A 13,858-nucleotide genomic window follows, 5' to 3' on the forward strand; every position below is an offset into this window, starting at 1 on the left:
TCTTCCTTTCATAGCTATGTTGTAAGAAAATTGATATATTTCTTGCCAATTTTTTAGAATCATTCCATCATGCAAAACCCAGCCGCAACTCTTTTTTTTCAAAATGCTTAGTAATGATGATAGTTTTAAGAATAGTGATAACATACTCATCTGTATAATAAGTAAATAGTTTGAACTTAATGAGCACCTTATAATTAATCTTTAATGATTTCCTTATATTTCTTCTTGATCTTTTATGCTGAATTTTCCATTAGGTCCTCTTAATTCTGTTACAAGTAAATGAGAGTCTTTCAGTTCTTATGTGTCCATTTATTTTTCATTTAAGATTAAACTCAATTTTTCTGGATAAGTTGTTGGATACAGCATCAGCTCCTTTATTCTTCAAATTTTTTTTTGCAAGATTTGTTATGTTTTAGGGGCAGCTAGGTGGCATAGTGGATAAAGCACAGGCCCAGGAGTCAGGAGTACCTGGGTTCAAATCTGGTCTCAGACATTTAATAATTACGTAGGTGTGTGGCCTTGGGCAAGCCACTTAACCCCATTTGCCTTGCAAAAAACCTAAAAGAAAAAAAAAAAGATTTTCTATGTTTTACTATAGAAGCTACTAGGTCTTGTGAAATTCTAACTATTTTCCCCACAGTATTTAAATAGATTTTTTTTTCATTTTTCTTTCAGCATTTTCTTTTTAACATGGAAATTTTGAAAAAAATTAGTATGACATTTATTCAAGTTTTCTTCTTAGGATCCCTTTCAAGTAGTGATTGGTGAATTCTTTTTATTTCTCCTTGTTCTAGAAGTTTCCTTAATAATTTCCTGTGGTGGGGCAGCTAGGTGGCACAGTGGATAGAGCACTGGTCCTTGGAGTCAGGAATACCTGAGATCAAATCTGGCCTCAGACACTTAATAATCACCTAGCTGTGTGGCCTTGGGCAAGCCAGTTAACCCCATTGCCTTGCAAAAAAAATTAAAATAAAGAAAAAAAAATAGTTTCCTGTGGTATTGTATCCAGAATTTTTTTTTAATAATAACTTTAAGGTAATTCAGCAACTCCAATATTGTCTCTCCTTGAGCTGTTCTTCAGATTATTTTTTCCTGAGAGGTTTCAAATTCTCTTCAATTTTCTGTAGTCTTTTTACACCTTGATGTCTTATACTATCATCCAATTCTACTTGTCCAATTCTTAATTGCTTTTTTTAGGGTTTGTTTTTTTTTTTGGTAAGGCAAACGGGGTTAAGTGGCTTGCCCAAGGCCACACAGCTAGGTGATTATTAAGTGACTGAGGCCGGATCAATTCTTATTTTCAAGAATTTTCTTCATTAAGGTTTTTCTAATTGGTTATTTTATTTTCTATTTTTTATATTTTATATTTCCCTATTTTTTTTCTCATTCTATATTATTTGTTTTTGGAGTTACTTTTATGAAATAAAAATCTTCCCTGCAATTTCATATCTTTTAAATTGGTCAATGTTTTATTATAATTTTCTTGAAATGATTTTATTATTTTATATTTTCCCTTTTTCTTCTGATTTTAATTGCTTTTTAAGTTCTTCCAAGATTATTTTTTCCATTTGTGACCAGCTGATGCTACTCGAGGTTAAGAATTCTTTTTTAATTTCACTGTTTTCCTTTGAATATGAATCCAGGTTTTCTCTTGCACATAACTATCAATGGTTATGTTCTTTTTCCTTTACTTTAATCCTTTCTATTTTTAATTTGATTTATTTGATTTTATTTTATTTTGCAGCTTAATACTATTAGTTACAAAATTTAATCCCAAGTTGTCAGAAATATTTTCCTGGGTCTCAGGTCCTTTTAATAGTTATTCTCTGAATTGTATCCAAGTGCTCAACCTCAGACTCCTCTATTTCTCCCTTAAGCCACAGCCGTGCAGTCCCCAAAATGTTCTAGTTCTTTACTGAACTTGTCCTAACTCCTTCGTGCTTACAACCAGGTCTCATATGTGGTCAGCACTCCTAAGCTTTGCTTCTGGAAACAGCAAGAGGTTCTTCATTCTTCCTTTACTCAGTTGTTTATTGTTCTTTAGATAAAAGTTTATGAGGTCATGAATGGAAAGTTCCTGAGACAATGAGATACAAATTCCTAAGATGAAATTTCTTGAGGTGATAAATGATGTGATACTTAAGAAATTTCTTCTTCCAGCCATGATGGCAGAAAAAAATCAGGCACTGTTTTAATTTCTTCTGGTTTTCCCTCATAACTAACATGAATCAAGTCTCATAAGAGATTTTGGGCCCACAGGAGAATATCCCAAAGCAAAGTCTGTCATGGAGGAGCATGGTTATTCTGGAGTCACAAAGCAGAAACACAGCACAGGGGCAATGGGATAAGGACAGTGGACTAATCTGAGAATAGAGGCACAAGCATTTGTTGTGTGTGTGTGTGTGTGTGTGTGTGTGTGTGTGTGTGTCAGACAGGAGAGCTCCAGAACTACAGTCCAGACATCTATCTGGTCAGCTCAGCAAGTCAGGAAAACCAAGCCCATGAGCACCCCATGTTTTCAACAGAGTCCCCACGTATCCTGATGAGTCTCCCCCACAAATTCCTGGGGGAGAACATGAATTTATCCAGAACAAAAAAACAAACAAACGAACAGCACCCAGGTGTTTGTACCTTGCCCCAAAGTTCAGGTGTTAGCTTCAGATCTTTCCCAGTGCTGATTATTGTTTAAGTCTAGCCTAAGGACCCAGCCCACAATATGCTAGGATAGCCAAGATTCTGTCATTCTGTCTCTTCACCCCCACACACCCATCCCCTCCCCCAGGCTTAGGGAGTGGGCCACTAATCAACATCACAAACAATCCTGAGAAAGGTTCTGGCATCTCTTATAGGCCAGTCCACTGAGTTCCTAAGTCCAGTGAGCAAGATCTCAAGTGATCTCAACATCAATGATCTGTGAACTAGTGACCCTCCCAGCACAATACCCTAAGGAAAGTGCCCAGAATGGAGAAAAGCCAGCACAAAGCAGGAATCATTAAGTGTTACCTTGAATACAAGGATCCTAACTCAGAGAGGACTGGAGTTCCAGAGAATATGATTTGGTCTCCATCAGAAAGTAGTTTAAAAATCAAATGGAAAAATTTGGAAAAGAAATGTAAGAGGAAGTTAGCATTAGGAGAGAGAAAATTAGCAAATTGAACAAACACAAATAAAAGAAACAATTCTTTTGAAAACAAAATTGGGCAAGTGCAAAAAAAATAGTTCTCTCAAAAGCACAATTAGACAATTGAAATAGACAATAACTTCTTCAAAAGTAGAATTGACCAATTGGAAAAGTAATTGCAAAAGGTAAATTAAGAAAACTCTTCTCTTAAAAAAAGATTTGGAATCTGTGGAAACTAATGACTTCATGAGACTCTAAGAATCTGCTAAACAAATTTTTAAAAAATTAGAAAACAAGAGATAATATAAAATACATCATCAACAAAACAAGAAATCTGGAAAATATATCCAGGAGACACAATTTAAGAATCTTAGGACTTCTTGAAAATTTTGAAGAGAAAAAAATACTGGTCTTCCTACTTCAGGATATAATGAAGGAGAAATTCCCAGATAGCCTGGAACCAGAGGGCAAAATAGTCATTGAAAAAAATATACTGGTACCCTCCTGAAAGGGATCCTGAAATGAAGACCCAAAGGAATATTGTGGGGAAAACTCCAGAACTATCAGATCAAGGAGAATCCTGCAAGCCAGATTCAGGAAGAAACAATTCAGATATCAAGGAATCATAGTCAGGATTACACATGACCAAGCTGCATCAGCTTTAAGGGTATGATCAAAGGGTCAGAAATAATGCAGTAAAAATAACATGCAATAATGTATCATGGAGATATAGTGCTTAAACTAATTGGAAACTAAATAAACCATCTGAGGCTGACTCCAGGGCAGAGCCAAGATAGTGGCATGAAGTTAACATGCTCCCAGTGCTTTTCTCTAACATTCACTCTACAGATTCCACCAAGAAAAAGAGAAGGTTCAATGCAGTTTTCAACTTTAGACATTGTAAAAGATTTTCAGAAAAAGGAGAAGTAAAGTCCAGGATATGGGAGATCTAGAAAGCCAGCAGGAGACCTTTATCCAGCGTGCAATCCAGGTTCTGACAAGTTAACTAAGGAAGAGGTCCTGACAGCCAGAGAGCTAGGAGGACCCCTGAATCCTGAAAACACTGGGGTAAAAAACAGGTATGGGTCAGGAACATACCATCGTTTAGACACAAAGTGGACATAGAGGAGGAAAAAAAAAAAAAACCTCTGCAAAGGCAAGGCCTGGATTGCACGTGTAAAATCTTGGCCAATGACAAGCCAGGAATTAGACCCCAGACCCAGCAAAAAAGAGAGCAAACTATAGCAAATTACATTACAGAAAAAAAATAATAACACGATCATATTTGAAGAAGAAAGTAGTGAAAATTCACTCACAGGAAAAGTGTCTAAACAGTCAATAAATTAGACTCAAATAAAGAAAAATTATTGGAGAGCTTAAAAAAGAATTTAAAAACCAAAGAAGAGAGGATGAAGAAAAATGGGGAAAAAGCAATAGTCATGAAAGGAAATTATGAAAAATTAACCAAAGAAATTAACTGTTAAAAGTAAAAATAATCAACTGGAAAAGGAAACACGGAAACTTATTGAAGGAAATAAAACCATAACAATTATAATTGAACAAATAGAAATCAATGAATCTACAAGACTACAAGCTTCCAAAACAAAATAAAAAGGCAGAAAAAAATTGAAGAAAATGTAAAGTACCTTTTAGGGGAAATGAATGACTTGGAAAATAGAGAGGCAATCTATGAATCATCAGACAACCAGAAAGTCTGGATCAATAAAAGAACCTGAAAAACATCATGCAGGAAATTATAAGGGAAAATTGTCCAAATCTACTAGAATTATATAACAATATAGCCACTGAAAGAATCTACAGAACCCCTGCAGAAAGAGCCCCTGGGATAAAAATTCCAAGTGCTATAATAACCACATTCTAGAACTCTCAAATAAGACAGAATATTGCAAGCAACAAAAAGAAAACAATTCAAATACTAAGGAAAGGAGCTGGAGTTATAGCCCAAAATGTAATACCCTGCAAAGTTCAGCATATACTGAGAGGGAAAAAGGTCAATGTTCAACTAAATATAAGATTTCAAGAATTTCCTGACAGAAACATCAGAACTGAACAGAGAATTAAGTCTTCAAATACATAACTCAGGAGTTGCATAAAAAAACATAACTGAAAAGGGGAAGGAAAAAAGAAAACAAAACAAAATAAATGTTGGTCAAGACAATCAAATTATCTGCAACCCTAAAAGGGAAAATATAACACATCTAATTCTTTAGAGTTTTATTTCTCTTAGGATAAATAAACGTGGAATACTATTGAAGAGAAAAATGTAAAGGATATGGTGTAATTGGATCTTATCTCTCCATTGAAAAGGCCCAAGGTAGCATTATTATGTTTGAGACAAATACCCTGAAGCAAAGACACTTAAGTACCTCATTATCCTTTGACCCAATTTAATTATACTGTGTTTAGCACTCTGTCTAACAAGGGCCTTATAAAGTATGAGATCCTGAATTAGGATCTCTATAACTTAACAATCATTAGAAAAGTTCTCACTTGAGACCTCCAGAACCTTCCAGTATTTAGAGATCTTTAAGATTCTTGCCCTCAATTAATTGTGGTTTAACTTAACCTGTGTTTCACTTAACAAGAGATTAAGTTCCCTGGGTCAGGAGGTTGGGAGGGAGGCCGGGTAAAGTGCAAGAGAGAATAAACCTTGTTTCATTTAACAAGGGGTTAAGTACCCTGTGTGAGCAGGAAGGGTGCAAAGTGGGAGAGAGAATAAGCCTTGCTTCATTTAACAAGGGGTTAAATACCCTGGGTGGACAGAGAATAGGCTTTAATTTACTTAAAAAGGGATTAAGTACCTTGACCCTAGAAAGGGGGAGGGAGGGGGCCAATGTGTGAGAGAAAATGGGCTGGGGGACAAGGGTAAAAATAGTTCAAGAAATGATATGACTTTGCATGATATTCTAGTTTATGAAGATGATTGTATGTACTTGAAAAAACATGAAAATGGATTAAGGCAAAATGATTATAATTATAATTTGATGCAATATGCATCAATGCTGTTTATTAAACAATCCAGCAAACAATTTGTGATGATAATTTGATAATATGAGTTTATCAATTAAATAATCAGACTGTAATTGACACCTGATTAATAATACTAGAACAATAAATAATACCAAGGGAAGAGGCACAAAGATTTATAATTTAGAAGGAAAGATTTATAATTTTAGAAGGAAAGAAGGGGGAATGTAAATGCTAAGTAAATTCTATTCAATAGATTTAGCTCAGAGAGGAAATAGGATTCATTCCAACTTGGGTTTAAAAATCTAATCTAATTTACAGGGAAGGGGGAAACTGGGAAAATGAAGATAAGGGAAGAAGGGATGGATAAAAGAGAAGGCTAAGGTATAAGTGAATATCAACTGAAATTAAATATTAAAAAATCAAAGAGGAAAAGGAAGGAGAAAACTATAAATGAAGAAAGACAGCATGGAGGGTAATACAGAATTAGTAATCTCAATTGTAAATGTAAATGACATGAAGTATTCCATAAACAGGAAAGGGATGGCAGAATGTATTAAAAATCAGAATCCTACAATGTGTTGTTTACAAGAAACACATTTCAAGCAGAGAGATATACACATAAGGTAAAAGTTTGGAACAAAATATATTGTGCCTCAGCTGAAGTAGAAAAAAAATCTGGAGTATGGATCCTAATTTCAAATGAAGGAAAAGCAAAAATCAATTTCTTTCAAAGGAATAAGGAAGGAGACTACATCTTCTTAAAAGGAACCATTGGTTATGTAGCTATATCATTACAAAACATGTATGCACCTAGTGGTATAGCATCCAAAAACATTTAAGAAACAATTAATTCCAATTCCACATAAATTATTTTAAAAACTAAGAGAGGAAAGTCTGCCAAACTCCTATTATGACACCAACATGGTGTTGATAACTAAACTAGGAAGAACAAAAACAGACAAAATTATAGAACAATCTCACTATTGAATATTGATGCAAAAAACCTTAAATAAAATTTTAGCTAAATCATTATTAGGATAATACACCATGACTAGGTGGGATGCATACGAGGAAGGCAGAGATGATTCAACATTAGAAAAATACTTAACATAATTAAACATATCAGTAGAAAAACCAACAGAAACCAGATGATCATCTCAGTATATGCTGAAAAAGTCTTTGATAAAATATATCATTCCTGTTGAAAGCACTAGAAAGTTTAAGAATAAATGGATTTTTCTTTAAAATAATAAATACTATATAAATATATATATATATATATACATATATATATATATATATGTATATATATATATATATATATATATATATATATATATATATATATATATACCATCAACAACTATTATGTGTAATGGGAATAAACTCGGAGCATTTCCAATAAAATCAGGAGTGAAACAAAGATGCCCATTTTCACCATTACTATTCAATATAGTATTAGAAATGCTAGCAGTAGCAATAAGGGAAGAAAAGGAAAATGGAGGAATCAGAATTGGCAATGAGGAAGCAAAATTTTCACTCTTTGGAGATGATGTTATAATATCCTTAGAGAATCAGAGAAAATCATCTAAAAAACTACTTGAAACAATTAACAAAGTCAGCTAAGTAGCATGATATAAAATACACCCTCTTAAATCATTAGAATTTCTATATATGAACAACAAAGACCAAGAGCAAGAGAGAGAAAGAGAAATTCCATTCATTATAACTATACACAACATTAAATACTTGGTAATCGTACTCCCAGACAAACCCAGATACCATATGAGCACAATTAAAAAGCAGTTTATACCCAAATAAAGTCCCATCTAAATAATTAGAAAAATGTCAAAAAGCATGGTTAGGTTGAGCTAAACAATCAAAATGATATTTCTACCCAAATTAAATTAGTCAGTGCCATACCAAACTACCAAATAACTATTTTATTGTTCTAGAAAAAAAATAGTCATTAAATTCATCTGGAGCAACAAAAGGGCAAGAAGAACAAGGTAACTTATGAAAAAAAATGTAAAGGAGGATGGCCAAGCTCTACCAGATCTCAAACAATACTATAAAGTGGCAGTCATCAAAACTGCCTGATACTGATTAAGAAATAGAGCAATGGATCTGTGGATTAGGATAGGTTCAAAAGAAACAACAGTATATGACTATAGTAATCTATTTGACAAACCCAAAGACAGCAGCTTCTAGGATAAAAACTCATTATTTGATAAAAAAATTGGTGAGAAAAATTGGAAAATAGCATGGCAAAACCTAGCATATATCTACATCTCACACCCTATAACAAACTAAGGAAAAAATGGCTGGAGTATATAAATATAAAGTGATCCAAAAGAAAAATTAATAGGCCAAGAAATACACTATCAGATCTAAGGAAAGGGGATAAATTTATGACCAAAGAAGAATTAGAGTACATCATAAACTGCACAATGAATGATTTTTGACTATAATAAATTAAAAAAGTCTTTGCTGCGAAAATTAGAAGGAATCAGAAAGCTGGGAAACAATCTTCACAGCTAGGAGTTCTGATGAAGGTCTCATTTTTAAAATATATAGAGAACTGCACAAACTTCTAAGGTTAAAGTCATTCCTCAATTGATAAACTATCAAAGGATATGAATAAATGGTTTTCAAATGAAGACATTAAAGCTATTATAAATATGTTATATATATAAAATATATTATATATAACATATATAATATATTTTATATATATAATTATATATAAAGCTATTTTATATATATATATATATATATATATATATATATTCATATAAAAAAATGCTCCAAATCATTATGGATTAGGGAAGTACAAATTAAAATAACAATGAGATATTACCTCACACCTATCAGATTGCCAAGATAAAAAAAGGGAAAATAATCAATGTTGGAGAGGTTGTGGGAGGATGGGGACATTGCTACAATGCTGGTAGTATTATGAATGTATCTACACATTCTGGAGAGCAATATGAAACTATGCTCCAAAAGAAATAAAAATGTTCATATCCTTTGATCTAGCAATTCCAATTCTAGTTCTATACGCAGAAGAAATTATAAAAAATGTGTAAGGGTCCTACATATTCCAAAATATTCCTAGCTTCTCTTTTTGTTGTGGAAAAGTATTGGACATTAAGGGGATGCCCATCAACTGGGACATGGCTAAACATGTTATGGTACATAAATTGTATAAAATACTATTGTTCTATAAGAAAACATAAATGGTCAGACTCTAGAGATGCATGAAATGACTTACAGGATCTGATTTTGAGTGAAGGGAACAGAACAAAGAAAACAATATACCTATCAACGACTTTGTGAGATGAACAACCTTGATGGAGGCAGCTCTTCTCATCAATCTAGAGAGCTAGGATAACTGTATTAGACTGTCTATGGACTATATTATCCTCGTCCAAAGGAAGAAACACAAAACAAAACACAAACACACACACACATACACACTTCCAAATCTGGTGAACATTTTATAAAAATTATCTCTGTGTATTTCTTTCCCTTTATCCTGCCTCATACCCCAAATTACCAATCTGTAAATATATTTATAAAATATTCCTTTCCTTGTACTTTATCAGTTTCTTCTTCCCTTATCTTTACCTTTCCAAGTTCACCCCCCCATAGGTTAAGTTAGATTTTTAAACCCAAGTGTGAAAGTAATTTATTCCCCATTAGTCTAAATCTATTGAATTTAATCAGCATTCATTCTCCCTTCTTTCCCTCTAAAATTTTAAATCTTTGTGCCTTCTCCCTTGGTGTAATTTATCACTCTAATATTATTGATCAGGAACCATCAATCATAGTTCGATGATTTGATTGTTTGATAAATTCCTATTGTTATCAAGATATCATCACATATTGCTTACTTGATTACCTGCATTAATTTAGAATTAGAATCATTTTTTATCTTTGTCAAATATCTTTAAATACACACAATCCTCCTCACAAGCCATAATATCATTCAAAGCCATATTTCTTGAATTGTTTGTGTCCCTCCCCCCACTTTACCTCCTCCCCACCCAAGATATTTAATACCTTTTAAGTGAAACAAGATCTATTGTTTTTCCCACTTCCCCCCCCCCCCCAGGGCACTTAACCCCTTTTTAAGTGAAGCACTGCTTAATTCAAACATTGATCTAATTAACTAAGAGAACTCTGAAGATCTCTAAGTACTGAGGCTCTGGAGGTCTTACCTGAGAACATTACAAAGATTGCAAAAGAGACACTGTCTCAAGTCCACATAGTTAATGATGCCCTCATTAGACAAAATGTTTAGCATCTTGTGATTAAAGTGAGTCAATATTTAATGAGACGCTTAAGTTAAAGTTAACAACCCTATAATTTTTTTCAGGGCTTTTTGTCTCGAACATATTGATGCCATCTTGGACCTCTTCAGTTCAGACACAAGACCCAATTATACCATAACCTTAGGTTTGTTGTCTTCAATTATATTCTACCCTATAATTATCCTTAGAGAAGTAAAGTTCTAAAGAATTAGAAGTGTCATAATTTCCCTTTTAGAGTTGAAAATAATTTTATAGTCTACTGACACTTGTTTAAACAGTTTTGTTTCTTTCAATACCTTTTCATTTACCTTTTTACGTAGCTCTTCAAACATATATTTGGTGATTTAATTCTCTTTTTAGTTCTGGTCTTTGTACTGGGAAATTCTAGAAGTCCCGTATTTCATTGAATATCAATCTATTTCCCTGACAGTATAGGCTCAATTTTGTAGTGTGGTACTCCAAAATATGTTATTCCTTTTCTCCCAATCCCTCAGTGTTGAGACTGATAGGTCCTGTGTTAGTCTGATTGTGTTCCCTTTGTGTTTGTATTGGTGCTTGCAATATGCTGTCTTTTATTTGAGGGTTCTGGAATATGTCTATTACAGTCCTTGTAGTTTTTATCCCTCAATATCTTTCTGGAGGGGTTCTGTGGAATCTTCCAAAGGTTATTGTTATCTTGTTCTAGTAATTTTAGGAAGTTTTTCCTTATAATTTCCTGCATGATACTTTCCAGGTTCTTTTTTAGTCCAAGCTTTTTAGTAGTCTGATGATTCATAGGTTGTCTCTTCTGGATCTATTTTCCAGGTCATTTGTTTTCCCTAGAAGGTATTTTATATTTTCTTCAATTTTTTCAGCCTTTTTATTTTCTTTGATGGATTCTTGCAGTCTTGTAGATTCATTTGTTTATAATTGTTCAATTCTAATTTTTAGGATTTGGTTTTCTTCAATTAGCTTCTTTTTTTCCTTTGCCAGTTGGTTATTTTTACTTTTAAATGAGTTGATTTCTTTGGTCAACTTTTCACAATTTTCCTGCATGACTTTCATTTCTTTTTCCCATTTTTCTTCATCCTCTCTTCTTTAGTTTTTAAATTCTTTCTTTAAGCTCTTCAATGACCTTTCTTAATTGAGTTTTGATACTTACCCTGTAAGTGATACTTACTCTGTGAGTGATTTTTCACTTCTTTCTTCTTTAGGCATGACATTGCTGTCATCTTTGTCAACAAAGTAGTTTTCTATAGTGAGTGCTCTTTTAGCTTCTTTGTTCATTTTTGCTGTTTTAGTTCTGCTCCTGGGTTATATGGAGTATGGATCCAAGCTTTTATTTTGCTGGATCTGGGATTTGATGCCTAGCTCATTGTTGGTCAAGATCGTGCCTATGCAGTTCAGGCCTTGCCTTTGCAGAGGTTTGGTTTTTTCCCCTTTTGTCCTCCTTTATGTCCAGACTCTAACTTAACAGAGGATTTTTCTCAACCCAATCTTGTCTTTTACCCATGTACTCTCAGGGTTCAGACTTTGTTTAGGCTTGAGATCTTCCCTACTTATTTGCTTTCTAACTGCTGGAATATCTGCTATTTTTAAGCAGTTAGGACCTGGTTTTCACTTTGGTAAAAGCCTCCTTCTGACTTTCCCCACTCCCACAGCTCCTGGAATTTACCTCCCCCTTTTCCCCCAAAGGGACAGACCTTCCCAGAAGATCCTCCAAAATATCTACATAGAAAAATTCTTTGAATGTTCTCTTTTTCTTGATGAGATCTGTATTGTGAATGTCAGAGTAGAGGCTTCATTTATCTTTGGTAGGGAAAGGCTCTGCCCCAGAAATCTCGACACTCTAATCTCTTGACATTAATTCCTCTTGTATTCATTTTGAATTGAGGTTGCTGCTTTGAATGAATATGAATATTTTGCTTAGAGAAGATGAGTATGTCATCAGCCACACACTCTGAACCACACATTATCTTTGTCACTCTCACATCCTTACAATCTCTTACAGACTTCCTTTCAGACACACACATACACACACACACACACACACACACACACACATACACACATACACACACACATCCTTACACACTCTTCTCCTGAAAATCACATTTTCTAAGAGATGCCAGTGTTTTTCAAGAGGGTTCATCCAGGAAGTTTTATTGTTTTTAGGCAAACAGAGGACAGTGTGATGAGAAGTCATGAGGCACACAAGTCTTCAGTAGAAGGTGACCATTGCTGTTGTTGTATTCAACTTTATTCTTTACAAGGACTCCCTTCCATGTGTGGTAATTTGATGCTAATCTAGTATTAAATAATTATAAGCTTGTCCCCTTTTGGTACATTGATGATAAGGGTCTCCATTTCTTCATAAACTTTTTCTTTAACTTCATCAATATACATCATGGTGGGAATATAGGCATTGATGATGGTGGCATGATGTTTTCATGGAAGTAGCAATCTCACTGTAATGAGCCTATCATAAGGCACCTTTTCTAGGAAAAGGTAGCCATTTCAGGGGAAAAGGTAGTCATTCAATGAAATAGGAAATTTGCAAACTTTCCTGATTAAAAACATGTGAGACTGAAGTAAAGCATATAAACATAAACATGAACAGAAAATCATAAAGGGCTTAATGATACTGAACTGTTTCTAGTAAAACATGAGAAGATACTGATTATTGTTTTCTTTCATAGCATGATTATTATAGAAATATTTTGTGTAACTACACATTTATCACCTATATATTAAATTATTTGATTTCTCAATAAGGTGGGGGGTTGAAAGGGAGAGAGAGTTTATAACTTAAAGTTTAAAAAATGAATGTTCAAGTTGTTTTTACAAGTAAATGGGGAAAAGAAAAAACTAAATAAAAAAATTTAAAGAATAATTATCACTGTCAGGGTAATCAGAAGATGTATGTATAGACAAAAGTTGTAGGTGTGATTTCTTTTTGTGTTGTTTGGTTTTTTTTTTTAGGTTTTCCAGGTAAATGAGGTTAAGTGGCTTGCCCAAGGCCACACGGCTAGGTAATTATTAAGTGTCTGAGACCGAATTTGAACCCAGGTACTCCTGACTCCAAGGCCAGTGCTTTATCAACTATGCCACCTAGCCACCCCTAGGTGTGATTTCAATATGGAATCTAAAAAGATAAAATTAAGGCATGAGAGAAAAATGTCCTGAAAGAGAGAGAAAGGGTATGTAGAAGAGACAGTAGAATCTCAGGGTATGTAGAAATGAAAGTGGGGAAACAGTTTGAAATTGTAACTCTGAAAATAAAAATTATATGCAAGTTTCTTTGATAAAAGCTCATTACTCTTACAGAAAATTGAGTCAAATTTATAAAGTAAAAAGTCATTCACCAATTACTAAATGATCATTAGATATGAACAGTTTACAGATGAGGTTGTCAATGTTATCTATAGTCACTTTTTTATCAAAATCTTCT

The sequence above is a fragment of the Macrotis lagotis genome, chromosome X, assembly GCF_037893015.1.
Source record: "Macrotis lagotis isolate mMagLag1 chromosome X, bilby.v1.9.chrom.fasta, whole genome shotgun sequence".
NCBI lineage: Eukaryota > Metazoa > Chordata > Mammalia > Peramelemorphia > Peramelidae > Macrotis > Macrotis lagotis.